Source organism: Ranitomeya imitator, chromosome 1, assembly GCF_032444005.1.
Source record: "Ranitomeya imitator isolate aRanImi1 chromosome 1, aRanImi1.pri, whole genome shotgun sequence".
NCBI classification, from domain to species: domain Eukaryota; kingdom Metazoa; phylum Chordata; class Amphibia; order Anura; family Dendrobatidae; genus Ranitomeya; species Ranitomeya imitator.
Genome location: NC_091282.1, coordinates 638,651,172 through 638,673,319, shown reverse-complemented (window position 1 = coordinate 638,673,319; position 22,148 = coordinate 638,651,172). Strand labels below are relative to the sequence as shown.

The 22,148-nt window shown below is 45.5% G+C and overlaps 1 protein-coding gene across 2 annotated transcripts in view; it reads right to left on the bottom strand.

Annotated features, from left to right (window-relative positions):
- Positions 1-20,156, bottom strand: part of VANGL2 (VANGL planar cell polarity protein 2) — a 138,867-nt gene extending 118,711 nt beyond the window's left edge. The window contains exon 1 of one of the 2 annotated variants that reach the window (XM_069727429.1): positions 19,661-20,156. The gene's annotated coding sequence lies outside the window, so the exon portion shown is untranslated. Of the gene's footprint in view, positions 1-19,148; positions 19,550-19,660 lie in introns of those variants that run through there. The other variant, XM_069727437.1, reaches the window with a different exon arrangement.
- Between the last annotated feature and the right edge of the window lie 1,992 nt (positions 20,157-22,148).

The window sequence follows — 22,148 nt, the reverse complement described above, 5'->3', positions numbered from 1 at the left end:
CTCTCTGAATCTGCTGGCCCTCACGGAAACCTGGATTCAGGATTCTGACACTGTCTCTCCTGCTGCCATTACCCATGGTGGCTTACAATTCTCCCATTCCCCGAGACCAACAAACAGACCTGGTGGTGGAGTTGGCATACTCCTGTCCCCACAATGCACTTTCCAGGTCATCCCCTCAGTTCCATCACTCTCATTCCCTTCTTTTGAGGTCCACACCATCAGGCTCTTTCGCCCCCTCTCCCTCAGAGTAGCGGTCATATACCGGCCCCCAGGCTCACCCACCCGCTTCCTGGACCATTTCTCTGCCTGGCTGCCGCACTTCATGTCCTCAGAACTACCAACCCTTATCCTGGGAGACTTCAACATCCCCATTAACAGCCCCACTTCCACATCTGCATCCCAGCTTCTGTCACTAACCACTTCTCTCGGCCTCTCACAGCTCTCAACCTCTGAGACACACAAGGACGGTAACACCCTGGACCTGGTTTTTGCCCGGCTCTGCTCAATCTCCTACATAGATAACTCACCGCTTCCCCTCTCTGACCACAACATTCTCTCCTTCACACTCACATATCCTCGCTCACCCCAGCACCCTCCTACACACCATTCAGTCAGAAATCTACAAGCCATTAACCCTCTTACACTTTCAGACTCCCTACGCTTATCATTGTCCCCAATCTCTTCCTTTTCCTGTCCTGATCTGGCGGTACATCACTTCAATGACACTCTTAGAAGCACCCTTGACCAAGTAGCTCCCCTCACCCTCAGGACCTCCAAACACAGAATAAAACAGCCCTGGCTCACATCGCAAACCCGATTTCTCCAGCGATCCTCTAGGTGTGCTGAACGCTTATGGAGGAAAACACGCACACCAGAAGACTTCATACACTTCAAATTTATGTTAAGGACCTATAACTTTGCCCTTCACTTCGCTAAACAGACCTACTTTACCACTCTGATCTCTTCACTATCCAACAACCCCCAAAAACTTTTTGACACCTTTCACTCCCTCCTCAGGCTAAAAGCACAAGCCCCTATCACAGATATTTGTGCTGGTGACCTGGCCTCCCACTTTATAGAGAAAATAGACAATATCCGTCAGGAAATCCGCTCCCAACAACTAAGTTCAGTGACTCCCATCCCTCCCCTCATTGCCCCTGGCTCACTCTCCACATTCGATCCCATCACAGAAGAAGAAGTCTCCAAGCTCCTCTCCTCTTCTCGTCCGACTACATGCACTACCGACCCCATTCCCTCACATCTCCTCCAGTCTCTCTCTCCAGTTGTCACAAGTCACCTAACTACAATCTTTAATCTCTCCCTCTCCTCTGGCATTTTCCCCTCCTCCTTCAAACACTATCATTACTCCATTACTAAAGAAACCCACCCTCGACCCATCCTGCACAAACAACTACAGACCGGTCTCCAATCTCCCCTTCATCTCTAAACTCTTGGAGCGCCTGATATACTCCCGCCTTACCCGTTACCTCTCCACTCACTCCCTCCTAGGCCCTTCACAGTCCGGTTTCCGCCCCCTACATTCGACAGAAACTGCACTCATCAAAGTAACCAATGACCTTCTGACAGCAAAACGTAATGGTGACCACTCTGCTCATTCTTCTCGACCTTTCTGCAGCTTTTGACACTGTTGACCACCCTCTCCTGCTCTCTAGGCTCCAGTCACTAGGCATTAAGGACACTGCTCTCTCCTGGTTCTCCTCCTATCTTTCCGACCGCTCCTTCAGTGTTCTGTTCTCTGGCTCCACTTCATCTCCTCTTCCTCTCACTGTTGGGGTACCTCAGGGCTCAGTCCTTGGCCCCCTTCTGTTCTCTCTCTACACGGCCCCAATTGGACAGACCATCAGCAGATTTGGCTTTCAGTACCATCTTTATGCCGACGACACACAACTATATACGTCATCCCTGACCTTACCCCTGCTGTACTACAGAATGCCACTGACTGTCTGTCCGCAGTCTCCAACATCATGTCCGCTCTCTATCTGAAACTCAACCTCTCCAAAACTGAACTTCTTCTGCTCCCACCATCTACTAACCTCCCTAAATCTGACATTTCCCTCTCCGTGGGTGGCACCATAACAACACCCTGGCAGCAGGCGCGCTGTCTGGGTGTTATGTTTGACTCCGATCTCTCCTTCACCTCCCATATACAATCTCTTGCCCGCTCGTGCCGCTTACACCTAAAGAACATCTCTAGAATCCGCCCTTTTCTCACCATGGAGACAGCTAAAACCCTCACGGTCGCCCTGATCCACTCCCGCCTGGACTACTGTAACGCTCTATTAATTGGCCTCCCCCTCACTCGACTTTCCCCTCTCCAGTCCATCCTTAATGCAGCAGCCAGGGTCGTCCATCTGGCTAATCGTTACTTGGACGCGTCCGCTCTTCGCCAGTCGTTACACTGGCTACCCATTCATTACAGGATACAATTCAAAGTACTTGTTCTCACCCACAAAGCTCTCCACAGTGCGGCACCCCCTTACATCTCCTCCCTCATATCTGTCTATCAGCCTAACAGACCACTGCGCTCTGCAAATGACTTTCGATTAACCTCTGCACTAATCCGTACCTCCCACTCCCGACACCAAGACTTCTCCCGTGCTGCGCCAATCCTCTGGAATGCTCTACCCCAAGATATTAGGACCATCCATAATTTGCATAGTTTTAGGCGCTCGCTCACACATTTGTTCAGAGCGGCCTATCACGTTCACTAATCAAAGTTATGTTATGTTTGTGTGTGTGTAGCCCATTCACTATCCCCATCTATTCCCCACCCCCTGAAGATGGCTGGACCATGATTGTAAATACATCATTGTAAATACACAGCTGTGCTTTGTATCCCCCCCCCCCATTGTAGAGTGTAAGCTCTCACGAGCAGGGGCGGCTTATTTTGCTTTAATTATTGTATTGTTAACGTTGTTACTTATGACTTTTGTGTTTGAAACTGTTAAACTGTAAAGCGCTGCGGAATATGTTGGCGCTATATAAATAAAGATTATTATTATTATTATTATTAATGCCTCATTTCCCCTGTGGGGGAGCTGCAGGGAAATTGAGCTACTTATATTCCCTACAGATTACAGCTCATCACTGGCGACCTCAGCACAAAGGTACATTGTAATCTTCTTCTAACCATATAGTGGGCCCCTTCATATGGGAAAATCGGAGACTGGATGACAACCACTGTGGCTGTCATTCATTTCTCAGAGACCAATAAACAAGCCCTCACAAAAGTTCACTGACCAAAAAAATATATAGTAAAAAAGTTTAAGAACACAGATACACCAAAAATTAAAAACAAATTATATTAATAGATATACAAATAATTATTAATAAAGTACTAATGGTGTATTGTGAGAAAGTAGTGACTGAACACTAGAAATAGCGAACCAACCACAACTAAAACATGAACAGCAGAGAAAGTGTACCCACGCAGAAGATAATTATCAAATAGCCTTTATTTGCGGTGACAAGTGGCACAATAAAACAATCAGTAAGCGAATTATGACAGGACAATAAAAAAATATGTATATTTTAAAATCGATCAGATATAAATAGGTGACCTCAAAAATATCTTTTGCAGTTTTTTGCCAAAATTAATGGTCGGTATAAATAACTAATGAATTAAAAACTGCCAAAAATAAATAAAAAAATATAAAATTTATATATATATATATATATATATATATATATATATATATATATATATATATATATATATATATATATATATACATATATATATACACATATATATATATATACACATATATATATATATATATATATATATATATATATATATATATATATATATATATATATATATATATATATATATATATATATATATATATATATATATATATATTACAGTGCACAAGCAAACGAAGGAAGAGATTCCGAAACGCGCGTCGGGGTGCGCGGTAGCGGGACCAGGTGACTCCCTCAGAAGGTATACTGCAGACATAATTGCCTCTTTTGATTTTATGGTCGCGTTTTTTGCACGCCGCACTTTATGGGTGTTATTTTTTTTTTTTTGGCAGTTTTTATTCATTAGTTATTTATACTGACCATTAATTTTGCCAATAAACTGCAAGAGATATTTTGAGGTCACCAATTTATATCTGATCGATTTTAAAATATACATTTTTTTTTATTGTCCTGTCATAATTTGCGTACTGATTAATTGTTTTATTGTGCCACTTGTCACCGCAAATAAAGGCTATTTGATAATTATCTTCTGCGTGGGTACACTTTCTCTGCTGTTCATGTTTTAGGCTACTTTCACACTAGCGTTTTCTGCAATCCGTCACAATGCGTCCTTTTGCAGAAAAAACGCATCCTGCAAAAGTGCTTGCAGGATGCGTTTTTTCCCCATAGACTTGTATCGACGACGCATTGCGACGAATGCGTCGTGCTTTGGCGGACCGTCAGGAGCAAAAAACGCTACATGTAACGTTTTTTGCTCCTGACGGACCGCTTTTTCCGACCGCGCATGCGCGGCCGGAACTCCGCCCCCACCTCCCCGCACCTCACAATGGGGCAGCGGATGGGCCGGAGAAATGCATCCGCTGCCTCCGTTGTGCAGTCCGTTAAACGCTAGCGTCGGAATCTCTGCCCGACGCATTGCGACGGGGAGATTCCGACGCTAGTGTGAAAGTAGCCTTAGTTGTGGTTGGTTCCATAGTAAAAAAGTTGCAGATCTTTGAAAATGGCACAAAACCAAATTATTTTTTCTTCATAAAATGCTCTACTGCTAAAATATAGAAGAACAAACAAAAACAGTCTGGTATTGACAAATTTTGTACTGACCTGGACATCCATGATACCAGGACAATTTTACTTAATTAATGCCTTAACACCCCCCTCCCCCCAAAAAAGTATAGTGGAGTTACATTTTCTCCACCAGTCCACCGAACTTGCTTTTTTCATATTTTTCAGTACATTATATGGTAAAGTAAATGGGGTCATTCAAAACTATGACTTTTTCAGCAAAAAACGAGCCCCAAATTTATTTAGAAGGAAAGATGTAAATAAAAGTTATGGTGGAGAGGAGGAAAAGTTTAAAAAAAGCACAAGAAAAAAACATGTTCAGTGCCCTAAGGGTTAAAATGAGGACTGCTTCTCAACTTGTATACCACCATTTCATCAGCCCACACAGTGGCCATGGCCATCACATTACTAGCTCAGCAGACTATCAAAATCTATGGAAACGTGAACATTCGTCCCGCACTGATCCCTCCGGCAAGGACGAGCCAATTCTAGCTTCCAAATCTTCATTCAGCAAAAAATGTTGGGATGATGAAAGCAGAGGAATTAGTGCAGAGCCTTTCATTAGGATCTGTCTCTGATTCAGGGCTGACATATGCTGCTTATCATGTAACCCCTTTGTCTCCAGTTTGCCGTGCGTCATCTTCAGTAAGGCGTTTCTTATGTAGATGGGCTTCTGGGTCAGCTTTCGCAGTGTCAGCAGCGATACACCCCTACATCCAGTATTATGTCACTCATGGGCACATTTTCCATTTGCTTTTCTTTTTTTTTTTTTTTTATCGTGCCCTTCCTAATTTTACCATTACCTATTTCTCTTTCCGATGGTGGTTTTGCGTGAAGAGAGATTTTCTCCGCTACAGAGCGCACACATTGTCCATCCTGAATAACAAGGTCCTCTCCAGCTGGGTAGTCCTGAATAGGCCGGAGCCTGAATGTGTACAAACAGCGTTGTATTGGGGGTACATTCATCAGGCGGCAGGGGGATCTCCTGCAGGGACACTTGATTTGTTGCCATGTGCCCCTCGCTGTCATATTCGAACACGGCACAAGAAGTTGTTTCAGTCTCGAGAGGCCTGAAAAGAGGCACCCGGCAGGAGAAAATGGTGTTCTTCTGGGGAAGGGAGGGAGAATGGAAGATTTTCTAATCGCCCAGTCAAAAAAAAATAGGAAATAAAAAAGGGGGACAAAAGCCACATTGTTCCAGGGGGACAACTACAGCTGCGCCCCCCTTTTTGTCAAGTGGGTTTATTAGATCGGCTTCCATTTATAACATCAGAAGACAAGTTGCCAGAGGTGTAGCACACGGTAAGCATAGATACACAACTGGATTAGATACACCAGCTGTGCAGATAGGACAGGTTTGGATACAGCAGCACAGCAGACAATGCTGCACATGATGGGGGTATATACAGCGGTTCAGGCCCTACGTGTACAGCACAATTGCATCTTATAAGGTTTATAGAAGGAAATAATATTCCTCGTAAGCTTTTTATAGGATCTGGACTTGGAGGCCATGCCATAAAGCTCAGGAGTGAAACACTAGGATCAGTGGATAAATACACATTAGATGATGACACTACTCCATTACACAGAAGGCGGGGTGCTCATATATGTGTAAAAAGCTCTTATTACTTCACGTACTGAACCAGAAACCAACATTCAGCTCTGACTGTGCAAATTAACCTTCAATACGGACACACAGGAGGATCTTACTTCCTAGTGTGCCTACCTGCCCAGAGACAAAAACGGCCTGATTGCCACCCTCCGCTCAGAGAGGCGACAGCCCAAGTGCCCCCCTCCCTGCCCAGAGAAGCAAAAGCACAAGCGCCCCTCCCCTGCCCAGAGAGGCGAAAGCACAAGCGCCCCTCCCCTGCCCAGAGAGGCTAAAGCACAAGCGCCCCTCCCCTGCCCAGAGAGGCAAAAGCACAAGCGCCCCTCCCCTGCCCAGAGAGGCGAAAGCACAAGCGCCCCTCCCCTGCCCAGAGAGGCTAAAGCACAAGCGCCCCTCCCCTGCCCAGAGAGGCAAAAGCACAAGCGCCCCTCCCCTGCCCAGAGAGGCAAAAGCACAAGCGCCCCTCCCCTGCCCAGAGAAGCAAAAGCACAAGCACCCCTCCCCTGCCCAGAGAAGCAAAAGCACAAGCGCCCCTCCCCTGCCCAGAGAGGCGAAAGCACAAGCGCCCCTCCCCTGCCCAGAGAGGCGAAAGCACAAGCGCCCCTCCCCTGCCCAGAGAGGCGAAAGCACAAGCGCCCCTCCCCTGCCCAGAGAGGCAAAAGCACAAGCGCCCCTCCCCTGCCCAGAGAGGCAAAAGCACAAGCGCCCCTCCCCTGCCCAGAGAGGCAAAAGCACGAGCGCCCCTCCCCTGCCCAGAGAGGCGAAAGCACAAGCGCCCCTCCCCTGCCCAGAGAGGCAAAAGCACAAGCGCCCCTCCCCTGCCCAGAGAGGCAAAAGCACAAGCGCCCCTCCCCTGCCCAGAGAGGCAAAAGCACAAGCGCCCCTCCCCTGCCCAGAGAGGCAAAAGCACAAGCGCCCCTCCCCTGCCCAGAGAGGCAAAAGCACAAGTGCCCCTCCCCTGCCCAGAGAGGCAAAAGCACGAGTGCCCCTCCCCTGCCAGGAGACGCGAAAGCGCGAGTGCCCCTCCCCTGTCCAGAGAGGTGACGGCCTGAGTGCCTAGTTCCAAATTACCAACAGTCAAAATGTCCCTTTCCAAACTACCAATGACCTGAGTGCGCCTCCTCTCCAGAGAGACAACAGCTTGTGCACCATCTTCCAGAGTGACAAGGTGTAAGTGCATCTTCTACAGTGACAATGGCCTGAGTGTTTTCTTCCAAAGTACCAATGGCCTGAGTGGTCACTTGAAAAGTACGGATACCTTGAGTACTCCCAATATAAAAAAAATAATGCTAAAAAGTGTCCCCCGTAAAGAATAATAATCCCCTTTTAGTTCCCCTTATATAGTAATACTGTCCTGAACAAGTATCCATGCCCTTTCAGGATACTGATGCAGTTCAGAGCGGCACTTGTCTGAGCGAACACATCAGGGGTCCGTGAGTCACACTGCTTGGTGACCCCCGTTTTTAACACTTCTTGAACCTCTGACTGTGACAATTGGAAAAAAATATTGGAAACCAAGGCCGATAGCTGGGTACATAGGAGAAGCATGCTGTACTGTACCACCATACTGTACCTAAATAATAATATCATATAGTAAACACATAATAGCGCCATCTTATTCTGAAGAGGAAGTGAAAACGGAGCGGCCATGAGGAAACCGGGAGTAATCAAGACCTGAGGGCAATTTGGTGACAAGGGTCATTATCCTCGTACACCTCCATATATTACAGCGTGAGTGGAATAAGCTGCCAGGCGCAGACATTACTCACGACGCATCCACGGGGCTATAAATATTTTAGCAGGAGTCGCACCTCGTCAATAAGCAGGTAACGTGTCAGACTAGCGCTAATGGGTTTCCCATTAACACCGCACCATCACTATATAGAATGACGGGGGATGGGGCCGGGAAGAGCGATGCTCGCTTCCGACAGCGAACAAATTAGGGTGGAATTTGCTTTTTTCCATTTTTATTTGCTAATTAAGACTCTTGAGATATAAATACAGAGAAAAATGCTAATTAGCCTGAAAATGCCTTAAGTCTGGCATGAGTATGGTGAGAAGGGAAGCGTACACCACAGCAGTGACTCACAGTATTCCCAGCGTAGGCGATCGGGTGATCTCTAATATTTATACCAGCTCACATGTGAAAACCATCAGCAAGTAACAAGGATGAGGCCAAGGAGGGTGTCACCAGACATTTTATTTTTTTTTATTTTAAGGGAAAAGAACACTTAAAGCAAAATATACCATAATACTGTGCTTGCTGACAGGTGTAGTTCTTTGCCAGTTGTGCTGTACAGTGCATACAATAGGACTTTACTGTGCAGATGCTCAGGATGATAGGTTAGTTGTATTTATGATACCATGTGCGTATGAAAGGTGGGTACATCTGTACTAACAGGGCCGTGAATGCATCATAGAGGCCGACACCCCCCTCTTTGGTGAGACATAACACAAGGCTCATATGAGGAACCAGGGTCAATGATTAACACCGTCTTTTGTCTGTGGATCACTCCTTAAGAATGAAGGAACACCACTCCCTTCAGGGCAGATAGCCCTTATTAATTAACCAGCTGCCTGCAGGGGAAAAAAATGTCTTTCATGGTCCCTGGTGGGGGCAGAGGACAACATAAAAATATTTTTTTGCCAGTCTTCAAACTATTGAAATGTTAAGCCTATTGCACGGTCTCAGCAAAAAAAAAAAAAAAAAAGAGAGAGAAAATCCAATAAAGTGCAATTCCCCTTTAAGATCTTGCTCAGGGGTGTTAACTAACTACTATGCCCACCCCCAAACATTCCTTTCCATTTAAGAACTGCTTTTAATAAGGATGCGCGAAGACCCTCAGCAACAAATTTAACCTTCATACATTCAGACATAACAAATGAAGGACCACAGCTATCCTACTGTATATAAGGCCGGGGTCACACTTGCGAGTGCAGTGCGAGAAACTGGCGCGAGTCTCTCGCATCGATACCCGGCACAGCCGCCGACATTAGGGACCGGAGCGTTCATCTGCATAGAATTACATGCAGCCGCACACTCCGGTCCCGAGTGCCGGCGGCAGTGCCTGGGTATTGATGCGCGAGTTTCTCGCATTGCACTCGCAAGTGTGACTCCAGCCTAAGATGATGCTTACAGGTAGACAGTGTATTTCATGGTCCCAAGTGAGGTCAGGGGCAAAAACGAAAACTTTTTTACGCCAGTCTTCAAACTACTAAAATATCAAGCCTATTTCACTGTCTCAGCAAAAATCAAGACTGATAATCCAATAAAAGTGCAATTCTCCTTTAAAATCTTGCTCAGGGGCGTTACTTTACACTTCTGTGCCCGCCCCCGAATATTCCCTACCTTCAAAGCATGGTTGTCTTTCAGTATATTCTTTAGTCTTTTCATGCTTAAGAATTAAGAAACACAACTACCTTCAGTGTACATACGTCCTAATAATTAACTAGCTTCCTGTGGGGAGAAAGTCCATTTCATGGTCCCTGGTGAGGACAAAGACAAATAAAAATAGTATTTTTGACAGTTTTCAAAATACGGAAGTGTTAAGATGTCATCAAGGAATGGTGTATAGCTTTTCCCATTAGGCAAATGTTATTCTCTGTCCATTGCATTCTACCAATCTTAGATCAATACAATCAGGCTGTATCCTTCCTCTACATGGCCTAATCCAATGTCTGGGCAAAAATCCATTAAAGTGCATATTCCCCTTTAAGTTCATACCAAGGGGGATCACTAAACTCTTTAGCCAACCCCAGACCATTCTAGGCCATAAAAGATATGAAAGATGCCAAACTCCAGGAACAAGTGTCAACTCCATACAATAGCAACAACATTGCTCTTTAAAGGGGTACTCCCATTATTGTAAGTGAGTATTTTTGGATAGTGGTAGCAAATACATGCAATTTTGCAATTAACTGTTTATCAAAATTGCCAGTCGTTCTTGAGATATTAACACTTTTGTTTGCGGCTAGTTGCCTTAGAGACCGACCACCGCTAGTTGACAGCATAAAATTTGCAGTGCTTATGTTCCGCTTTTCTACTGAGCTTGTAAGCATTATTTGAAGTCAGCCAGGAACGCTGGCATGGCCGACTGAATTCCCAGCCAGCTTCAATGCATTGCTTCTAACCTAGACAGCAGCAGTGGCCGGTCTCCTAGGCAACAAGCTCCAAACAAAAGAAAAAAAAAAAAGCGTAAATATCTCAAGATCGGCTACAAATTTTAAAAAGCAGTAAATTGCAAAAGTGCTTGTTTTTCCAGGTACTCTCAAAGTATATCCATCTAGGAAAATGAGAATAACCCTTTAAAGGGAACCTGTCACTCCCCCCCCCCCCCCCCCCAGGGCGTTTTTAAAGGGACACTGTCACCTGAATTTGGAGGGAACAATCTTCAGCCATGGAGGCGGGGTTTTGGGGTTTTTGATTCACCCTTTCCTTACCCGCTGGCTGCAATATTGATTGAAGTTCATTCTCTATCCTCCGTAGTACATGCCTGCAGAAGGTAATCTTGCCTTGCGCAGGTGTGTACTATGGAGGACAGAGAATGAACTTCAATCCAATATTGCAGCCAGCATGCAGCCAGCGGGTAAGGAAAGGGTGAATCAAAAACCCCAAAACCCCGCCTCCATGGCTGAAGATTGTTCCCTCCAAATTCAGGTGACAGTGTCCCTTTAAATAAAGGAGCCACCTTCAGCAGCACTAAAGCTAGGTTCAGATTGCGTTGGGGCAATCCGTTTAGCGCTAAGCGCTAGCGGATTGCGCTAACGCAATGTCTTTTTCGGGGTCGCGTTTAACGTCCCCGTTCTCACAGATCCCCGATCTGCGAGAGTGGGGAACAAAACACCGGCACATCGCTAGCGCGTGCCATTTTTGCTGCCAATGGGTGCGCTAACGGACGCGTTGCATGGCGTTAATTTCACCGTGCAACGCTGTTCGTTAGCGCGGTCCCATTAACGTAATCTGAACCTAGCCTAAGGCTGCATTCTGTGTAGGTGGCTCTTATGCTCAGTATCCCTAGGAACGCGGAAATAATCACTTTTATAAATTGCGCCCCATACCTGTATTGAGTCAGGGAGGTATGATTTCTCCCTGACTCGGCCGCCTCACAGCCGTCCATCATCCCACTGGGCGCCACCTCCTCTGTCTTGTGCCGTCACCGGCGCTCTGCAATTATTTCTCGGGCATGCGCCGTACGTGCTGCCCTGGAACTTACATCAAATGATGTAAGTAGATCGCGCCTGCGCATAGCGCCAGATCCCACCCCACAGTGTGTTATGATGTATTCACATTCACATTGCGGTGCTGAGGATCTGGCGCCTGCGCAGTGGAGCGGGCACCGAGCTCCATTGAACATAGTGCTGAAGTCTTCCGAGATTTCACAAATCTCAGGAGACTTCGGCACTATCTTCAATGAAGCACGGTGACCTGCTCCACTGCGCAGGCGCCAGATCCCCAGCACCGCAATGTGAATACATCATAACACACTGTGGGGCAGGATCTGGGGCCTCCGCTACACGAAGGCACCAGTGACGGCACAAGACAGAGGAGGTGGCGCCCGGTGGGATGATGGACGGCTGTGAGGCGGCTGAGTCAGGGAAAAAACGTGCGCCCCGCACTCAATACAGGTATGGCGCCACATTTATAAAAGTGATTATTTCAGCGTTCCTAGGGATACTGAGCATAAGAGCCACCTTCACAGAATGCAGCCTTAGTGCTGCTGAAGGTGGCTCCTTTACTTAAAAACGCCCTGTGAGGGTGACCGGTTCCCTTTAAGGAGCCATAACAAACAAATAGGAAAATCTTGCAAAAATATTCAGAACTCCAACCTAAAATGACTGCCTCCAAAAGTCTAGGCATAGGTATAAGCAAGGAGCTGGCAAAAGACGAGACCTTGAAGAACCTTACAGTCCCATACGTCTTCCCAAACTCAGCTGGATAAACATCATTAAAAGCTTGACCATCCTCTGACACTCCAGTGCCCTTTTTTGGGACTAAAATGGACCCTGAGGATCCTTCTTAAAAAGACAGGAGGCAGGACAATTATGTATAGCAAGTTATATGTATTCAGTTCAGCCATATATCTTGCCGATACTGGGAAAGCTGAATGACAACAACAGGTCGTAAAGGCAGCTGTGTAGGTAGCAAGCCAGCTTTCCCAGTATCGGGTACTGGTAAAAATTGATATCACTTAGTTAAAAAAAAATTCAGATTAAGCCACTCCTAATTTATGAACTCCTTCATAAAGTCAGAAGTTATGCCACAAGCTAAAATACCTGTAAAAGGATGTTTATAGTCCAAAACAAAAGGCTCCGCAATAATGACAGGATATTCCGTATCGATTCCATCCTCCCCTACAGAAAAGCAGACACTGGATACTCTAACCCAAACAGCTTACAATCTACGCTCACTCTCAGGTTACACACTGCTTCCCTATTGACTTTTTATCATGAATACCCATAAGCTCCTTCTGCCCCCTACAGGCCAGAAAGGTATTAACAATGCGCAAAATACAAAGCGGAGGGGTGGACTGAAACATCCCGATTACTGCTCATACTATCTCACCTGACATGAATATGCCACCATGATAAACATATGCCAGTCACAGACTTCACACGATAACTTTATGGTGAACTTATTGGGCTGTGCTCAGCTGAGCTCAGCCCACACGCCGCTAAGCTCAGCCCACACACCGCTAAGCCCAGCCCACACGCCGCTCAGCACAGCCCACACGACGCTAAGCACAGCCCACACGCCGCTAAGCACAGCCCACACGCCGCTAAGCACAGCCCACACGCCGCTCAGCACAGCCCACACGCCGCTCAGCACAGCCCACACGCCGCTCAGCACAGCCCACACGCCGCTCAGCACAGCCCACACGCCGCTAAGCACAGCCCACACGCCGCTAAGCACAGCCCACACGCCGCTAAGCACAGCCCACACGCCGCTAAGCACAGCCCACACGCCGCTAAGCACAGCCCACACGCCGCTAAGCACAGCCCACACGCCGCTCAGCACAGCCCACACGCCGCTCAGCACAGCCCACACGCCGCTCAGCACAGCCCACACGCCGCTCAGCACAGCCCACACGCCGCTAAGCACAGCCCACACGCCGCTAAGCACAGCCCACACGCCGCTAAGCACAGCCCACACGCCGCTAAGCACAGCCCACACGCCGCTAAGCACAGCCCACACGCCGCTAAGCACAGCCCACACGCCGCTCAGCACAGCCCACACGCCGCTAAGCACAGCCCACACGCCGCTAAGCACAGCCCACTTTTTAAAAAGTTGGATGGAGGAGCATAAAAACGCCAAATCGTTTTTCACCAAGTTTGAGTTGCACCAATAGTTTGCAACGCTCCTGCTTTACGCCAACATTCTAAAGTAAACCGTTTAATGAACCGGCCTCAAAAATGTATATTATTTACATTATTTTATATTTCATTAATTACAAAAAAAAGTGCAAAATTATTTTTTATTGATCCCGATATGTATAAAATCAAATTGTTTTGGCATGCCTTGCTGATTGTAGCCGTAACTGCACCTGGTCTAGAATAAACTACCGTATATACACCATAAAAAAAAAGTTTAAATACAGAAAAGATTTCCATCTCAAAATGGCCTTAGCAGGACAGTTTGGTCTCCCTTACAATATTGACTTCACATTGTTCAGGTCTCCCTGAAAGACCAAGTTTTCTGCCCATATCCCTAGAAGATGACCACCATGGGAAATATTCAGAATGTAGAGGACATTGTGACTCTCCGTGAAGTTTGCTGAGAGTCAATTTAAATTTTTACACTTTAGTTCCACATTCCAATACCGGGATGTCAAGTGACTGGGAGGGGCACAGTGATTGGGCGCACAAGACCGAGCATTCCTTGGTCCGGCTGTACTGCAGCTCACTTGCTTCATCCCAAGGCAAGAATGTTTAGTGTTGATACATTGTGCCCACCCACACCGCCATCCGCACTACCAGTCAGAGGTAGACGTCTCTCCTCTTGTTGTGGTCATGTGACATCCACCATTAAGTTTTCATGTAACACAACTTTCAACTAAAACTTTTCTGAGAGTCCACATCTCAGACACATTGAGGTAAAGGGAATCTGTCACCACATGTGTCCTGTGTAAACTATTACTATGGCCATACAGGTTATGGGCGGCTGAGGAGAGAGATCCCGGTATGTCTCATATCAGATGTTTGGTTGTAGAGAAATGCTCTTTTATCACTTTATATAATGACCTCTTCCAGGCTCTGGGGTAAGGAGGTGGACGCTGCCGGCAAGAGAACTCTGCCTCCAGAGATTATTATACATGAAGGAGTTACTAGTGTGCTGTATAATGGTTACAATTATTACCAGTGTGATGTGTGATGGTTAGCAGTATTACCAGTGTGATGGTCACCAGTGTTACCAGTGTGATGTGTGATGGACACTCTCTGCACTCCTGATCTCACTGCAGAGCTGTGTGTGATTATACCTGACACATCTGCATCCTCCAGCTCACAGGCAGACAGTGTGCAATATTGCTACAGTACAGCAGAGCTCAGAGAGAAGAAAAAAAATGTGTTTCCAAGAAGACAAAGTTCAATTTCCCTCTTCTGTGCTAGTCATTTGTCTCACTGGCGACCATCACACATCACACTGGTAATACTGGTGACCATCACACTGGTGACTCCTCCATCATGTATAATAATCTCTGGAGGCAGAGTTATCTTGCAGGCACTGTCCGCCTCAGAGACTGGAAGATATCATTTATATAAAATGATAAAAGATAATTTCTCAACAGTCACCTGATATGAGACGCACTGGTATCACTCTCCACCGCAGTCTATAACCTGAATGCCTACAGTAATAGTTTACATAGGTCACATGTGGTGACAGATTCCCTTAAGCCTCCCATACACAGACTAATGTCAGCAGAACCTGCCGATATCAGCCAACGATCTAATGTTTATGGGGGAGTTGGCCGACTGATGGTCGGGAGAGATGTCGATCATGCATATAAGATTTCAGACTGCTGATCGCATTGCTCTCCCTGAAATAAGCCACCGGCCAACATGTCAGTCAGCGTTTTTCTCATAGAGAACAGAGGATCACTTGGCCAAGTGAGTGCTCCTGTGTATGGGGGAGTCAGCTGTCAGCTGAATGATCGGTAGACGCATCGTTGGCCAACAGCCATCTAATGGGTATGGCTAGTCTTATTCAAAATACTTTTTGTGAGGCTTTCCATAGATATTTAACTCAAGGGCTAGAGGTCTTTCATACACATCCAAAAATATACTCGATCAAATCAACTAGGGTTCTTCAAGCAAAAATAACCCTCAGCCACGGCCAACAAGACCAAACCCAGGCAACTGTCACCAGAGATCAGTCAGGAAGATCAGTCCCACAAAAAATGTGTAAAAAAATTATCAAGTGTCTAGCAAAGAACATCTTTTCAAAATACCTTTCAGGATGCTTGGTGAAGCCAAACGAGCTGTCCTGTGCACGGGCATGTTGGTTGAGGTGGCTGTCGGCTGAACGATGGTTCAACTGACAGCCATCTAATGTCTATGGCCAGCCTTCCTCAAAATACTTTTTATTAGGCATTCCACAGATATTTAGATGAAGACCTACTGGTCAGACATCAAAATATATACAAGACCACCCATGGTCCTAAAAGCAATGATCATCCTAATCCACGGCCATCAAGACCAATCCAGGGCAGCACGGTGACGCAATGGTTAGCACAGTAGCCTTGCAGCGCTGGAGTCCTGGGTTCAAACCCCACCAAGGACAACATCTGCAAAGAGTTTGTATGTTCTCTCCGTGTTTGCGTGGGTTTCCTCCGGGTACTCCGGTTTCCTCCCACATTCCAAAGACATACTGATAGGGGATTTAGATTGTGAGCCCCAACGGGGACAGTGATGATAATGTGTGCAAACTGTAAAGTGCTGCGGAATATGTTAGCGCTATATAAAAATAAAGATTATTTATTATTATAATCCAAATCAACTATCACCTATGACCAGTCAAGAAGAGAGGACTCACAAAAAATAAGTCTAGCAAAGAATACCTCCAACGTGTTTTCTTGATATTGTGGTTTCCAGTCACGTGCACAAAGTCAACAACTGGGTATTTCATGAATAAATCCAAAGAGACCAAGTAAGCTAGCAGTTCCCCCATCAATGGTCAATTTTTCAGACAAGGCTACATGTACAAATCCCAAGAAGAATCAATCATTGACTGTTTCCAACCACAAACAAGACGAACCATCTAACTGAACATCAGATGTTGTAGGTTATCTGTATTGGGAAGAAAAACTAATGGAGAAATCTACAACAACCAAGGTACCGTAAGTTTGATTAATGTTTTTGAAACGTAGATTGTATTGTATTGGTGGATCTCCAGAAGGTGCCACCATCTTCAGCCAAGCAAATCCTCTCTCTGTGACAATGGTGCCATGTACATTTCAGAGACTCATTGTTTTCTGCTTACTCAGGTCTCCCCTTCTGAAATACCCTAAATCTTTTATTACTGACCATTTGACCCTATGAACTTAAAAAGGTTGTCCACTAATTGGACAAATCCTTCCTAAATGTTTTAACCACCCTGAATAAAATATAAAACTTTACACTCGCATCCCACACCAGTCCCATTCCAGCACCAGGTCTCACTTTCTCACATCACATAATTCGCAGTTGCTACTTGGCTGCTATGCTCACACATCGCCTGGACGCCTGAGTTTTGTCCAGGAAAGTATGAGCAAATAGCTCATTTGCGACAGCTAATTGTCATGCAAGTGCTGGGAGAGCCAATGCAGATATTGCTGGAGCAGTGACTGTGCGGGTGGTCGAGAGCAAGTTGTTTTTTCTTTTTTTACTCAAGGTATTACATTATTTAGAAGGGGCTGTCAAAGTAGTGGAAAACGCCTTTAAATCTTTGGTGTAAGGCTGGCCGCACGCATTAGATATCTATCAGTTGGACAATTTCTCCCAACCCCTCTATACACAAATGCTGGGCTCAGCCGAAGATTTCCATGTTCACTATGAGGAAGCCTTTGCCAGTCTCCTCAAACAATCAAAAAGGGTAGGGAAATTAAAATCTAACCAATGTTTCCTGACATCACCTGTTCGGGGGAGAGTCAAGAAACCCCAATACACATTGGAAAATCAATAGCTCCAGCCAACTTATCTTTTGAGTATGGGGACTTAACTATATAGATTATTTCCAACCGCACAATCACACTTCAAACTCACTCTTTAGAAGTTGGGCCTCAAGGGACATTGGGGGGACATGTAATAAAGTTCTAGCATCCCTCTTACTCTGGAAGACTCTAACCCAACATAGACTCTTTCCTACCATGGAAATCTTCAAAAGGAACCTGAAGACTCACCTCTTCTGACAAGCCTACAACCTGCAGTAACCACCGATTGACCAGGTCTCCCCTCACCTACGGTATCCTCACCCATCCCTTGTAGGCTGTGAGTCCTCGCGGGCAGGGTCCTCTCTCATCCAGTACCAGTTGGTAACTCATCTGTTAAAGATTATTGTACTTGTTTTTTTATGTATACCCTTTTCTCGTGTAAAGCACCATGAATGGTGCAATAATAATAATAATGTACATTGCTCTACATAGCTTTAGTCACCAGCCTTTGTGAGAATTTTGGGCCTCTCCAAGTGTATCCTCACCCACCCCCTGCAGACTGTGAGCCCTCGCGGGCAGGGTCCTCCCTCCTTATGTACTCGTGTGCCTTGTTATCTGCTCATGTTTAATGTATTTGTCTATATTTGCCCGGTATTCACATGTAAAGCGCCATGGAATAAATGGCGCTATAAAAATGTATAATAATAATAATAATAAAATAGGACTGATGGTAACAAGCTTAGCTACCACACAGGGTCCCATCCCAGGAGACAATTGACTATTTGTGGCTACAATAGATTTCAAGTTCAATCACAGGTTCCTCATGGTCAGCAGGTGGCTGCAAGCCAGTATAGGGCTCAAGACAACCAGCAGGTAATAGAGGAATCCACAATCACAAAATGGACAGGCCACCCTGACAAATAACCAAAAACACATACTAGAACCACCATGACCAACAGTTTCATAGTCAATATCAAACCCACAATTAAGATAGCAGGCAACTGCCAAAGATAAGGACACCACATTCGTTTTCTGGCTTTCATGTGCCCCATAAACTAGCCAATGGGCACTACTATAAAGTTTTTGAACATAGGTTCCCATAAATGGGGACATACTGGTTGATCTGGTCCACTACTGTGATTTCAGATCCCCAACAGACAGCAGGTTGATGGTTAGTCCCCGTTAACATGGAATCCCAAAAACTAGTAGTCAATTGGCAAACATTGGAGCCCTGTCACTTAATGCCTACCCATCATGCACTCATGGAAGGGCTCATGATTATCACAAACGCAATCATGAATATTAATATGAATATTCAGAATATAAATACCGTATCAACCGTGATCGTGGTGCCATAAACTCTGTCCGGGTACCAAAAATTAGAAATTAAATTGTACCAATACCATGAAGTACGAAGCCTCCTACCCCCCAACTTATGAGTAGATAATCCATCACCTCGTCTGATCCATATCTCCATAGTATTAGTCTGTGTACTGGAATGTTAATTATTAACATGCTCTCCAAAATCACAGCAAATTGTGACATTAACCCAACTGTAGGGGGTCATTTGCCTCTTCGACAAGTCTACCTGGGGTGGCTAGCAGCAACAAACGATTTCAAACCTTATAATCAGGGACTATTGGGCAGCTCCCTCTCCAGATCCAAACCAACCAGCTGCATTCCCACCGGGCTGAGACGTTAGGAAAGTCCATGGATTCACGGGGCCTTCCGGAAAGGAATATAGGCAAAATCCAACCAAGCCTCTTCCTGGTAAAAACCTTCAGGATTAGCCACCCCTTATCTCCAGATTACATTAATGAACTGAAAGTGTGCAGCAGATCTCCAGAACATCACAACGTGGAAATCCTAAATCTGCACAGTCACGGATTCCAAAGCCGGCTCCCAAATATGACAGATTAGATTCATGACCAGATCTAATGGCAGCAGATCCCCCAGTAGGGAGAGAGAGAAAGCAGTGAATGGCCCCTATCAGATCAGTTACAAGGTATCAGCTCAGTGCTACAATGTATCCATAACCAACCCCACCTCCTCCTATCTTGTTCTCCAGCCTGGCAGACCCCCCAACAAGTGAAAAAAAACCCCAACACAATATTGAACATTTTCTGCAGCTTACCCCCAAGCGCCTTGGAAAAGCCTCAGACATGTGCAATCCTCCAGCTTCCAGGATCACTTCTTGGGAAAGGAGGAGGGGGGAAGGGAGGGAAGCAGGACTGTGGCTGTTTTTTTCAAAAAAAAAAAAAAGGAGGAGGAGGAGGGGAGGTTGAGTCTTCTTTTATATGAGGAAGCTTTTGTTGTCCGGGTTGTGTTAGAAAATCCACATTTTGCAAATAAAAGGAGAAAAAATAAAGGGGTAGATCCCAATCCTGGCCAGTAGATCCCAACGGATAAAAGCAGAATTCCAGGCGGCTAGATAAAGTGATTTCCCCAGGATGTATGGATGTGTGTGTAGTTGTGTGTGTCTCTCCAGAATGCAGATTCTACACCTCTGTGCCTGCTCCAAGGACAACCCTTCCTCTTCCTCCTCCTCCTCCTCTGCTCCTGCCCTTTCTCACCATTGTCTGAGATCACATTCACATATCCCCTTTCTCTTTCTAATGTGTTGCTGTTTCAAGGGGATTCGGACCTCAGGGCTTCCCCCTTGATCTTATTTTGGGACATTATCCTCTTGTTTTGGAAAGCTTTTTGTTTTGCAACGCCCTCATGCGAGAAGACAAACAGATCCCTTTGTTGGAGGTGGATTCACCCTGGCACTGCCATGTAGTGCGGCACTACTGCCCTAGCACTAGGGGGAGCTGTAGATGCTTTTTGCCTGATTCATTATTGCATTTACGCCCTTTTTTTTTTCAATTTCTTTGCCTTTTTTTTTATATTACACCTTTCATAAACGCTATTTTATATCCGTTTGCCTGTTGCTGGTTTTTTTAGGTTCATCATTGGGAGCCGGGTTTGAGGTTTCGACTGGTTCATCATTTGCATCTTTTTAAAAAGTCGCCAATTTTTGAAACATTTCAGAGGAACTAAAAAGTCACATAACAGGTTAGAGACAATAAATACAAATATTTTTCTGATTTTTGCACAAAATTCATGAACCGCATGCACCACAGTGCAAAAAAACAAACAAAAACGAGTTGCCCAATACAAAAAAAAAAATGTAAAAGAAACTTGAAGATTAATCGGGGACTTTTATCTGTGGGTTTGACACCTAATTCACACACATTTTTAATGCATTTTTTACATTTTGTAACATATTGTACATTTGTTTTTATTTTTACTGATGTTTTTTGAGTTCCATAGTGAAAGAACAAAAAAAAAGTTACATATAAATGATGCATATGTAAATTTTTCAGTATTTAATTTACACTTTCTTTTGGTGCTTTTTTTTCTTGCCCCCCACGATTTTTTTGGGACCATTCTTTTCAAAAATTGTGCTCTGGTTGTGTTTTTTTTTCTATAAGGTAATGAAAAAATGCAGATTGCAAATATTCTGATACTTAATAAAAAAATAACAGCAAATTGGCTCTTAAAAAAATGTACCTAAATAATGCTGCAAAAAGCCAGTGGTGTGAATTACTGGAAATCATGAGTACATGAGGCACTTGGCATAACGCCCAATCATCCCAGATCCAGTGCAATAGTCCCAAGTTTGGGGATTTGTCCCTCTTGCAATCACATTTGCGTCTGTGGAAGAGCAGGGGGCGTCATCTCCCAGCTCCACCATTCGCCTGTGCGGTCTGAGGATCGACAGGAGCGACAATGTCACCATCCAGAGCAGAGATCCTCTCCACTCATTGTGGGAACAGGGCTAGGTGAGTATTTGTTTCGTTATGCATATATAATTGCCGGTGGACTGAAGGGGCTTCAAAGTGTGTGGGGGGCATCATACTGTAGGGGGGCATCATTGTGTGGAGGTATCATTCCTATGGGGTGATACGGGGGCATAACACTAATTGTGGGGAGGACTGAAGGGGCATAATACTATCTTGATCTGTCACTGTGTGTGGGGGGCACTGTAGTGGAATCATACTATTTGAGGGAGACAATGGGTGCATCTTACTGTGTGGGCACAGTGGGGGTGTCATAGTGTAAGGGGGCACTGTGAGGTCCTCATAGTGTGTATCACACTGTGTGGGGGGATCATAGCACTAGCATGATGTGTGTGTAAGGGGACAATATGGAAGCATCACGGTGTGTTGGGCACTGTAGGGGAATCATACTATTTGAGGAGGCACTAGGTGCATCTTACTGTGTGTGGGCATGGTATCGATGTCATAGTGTGTTGGGGTACTGTGGGGTCCTCAGTGTGTAGGGATGTCCTAGAATTATCACACTGTGGGGGATCACGGCACTTGCATGATGTGTGTGTGTAAGGGGACAATATGGAGGCATCACTGTGTGGGTTGGTACTGTAGGAGTATCATACAATTTAAGGGGGATGCTGGGTGCATCTTTCTGTGTGTGGGTTTTATAGTATATGGGGGGCACTGTGTGGTCCACATAGTATGTAAGGGTGCACTGGGGACATCATATAGTGTGAGAATCATGGCACTGGCATTATGCATGTGTGGTGAAGGGACAATAATGAGTCATCATCATCAATATGT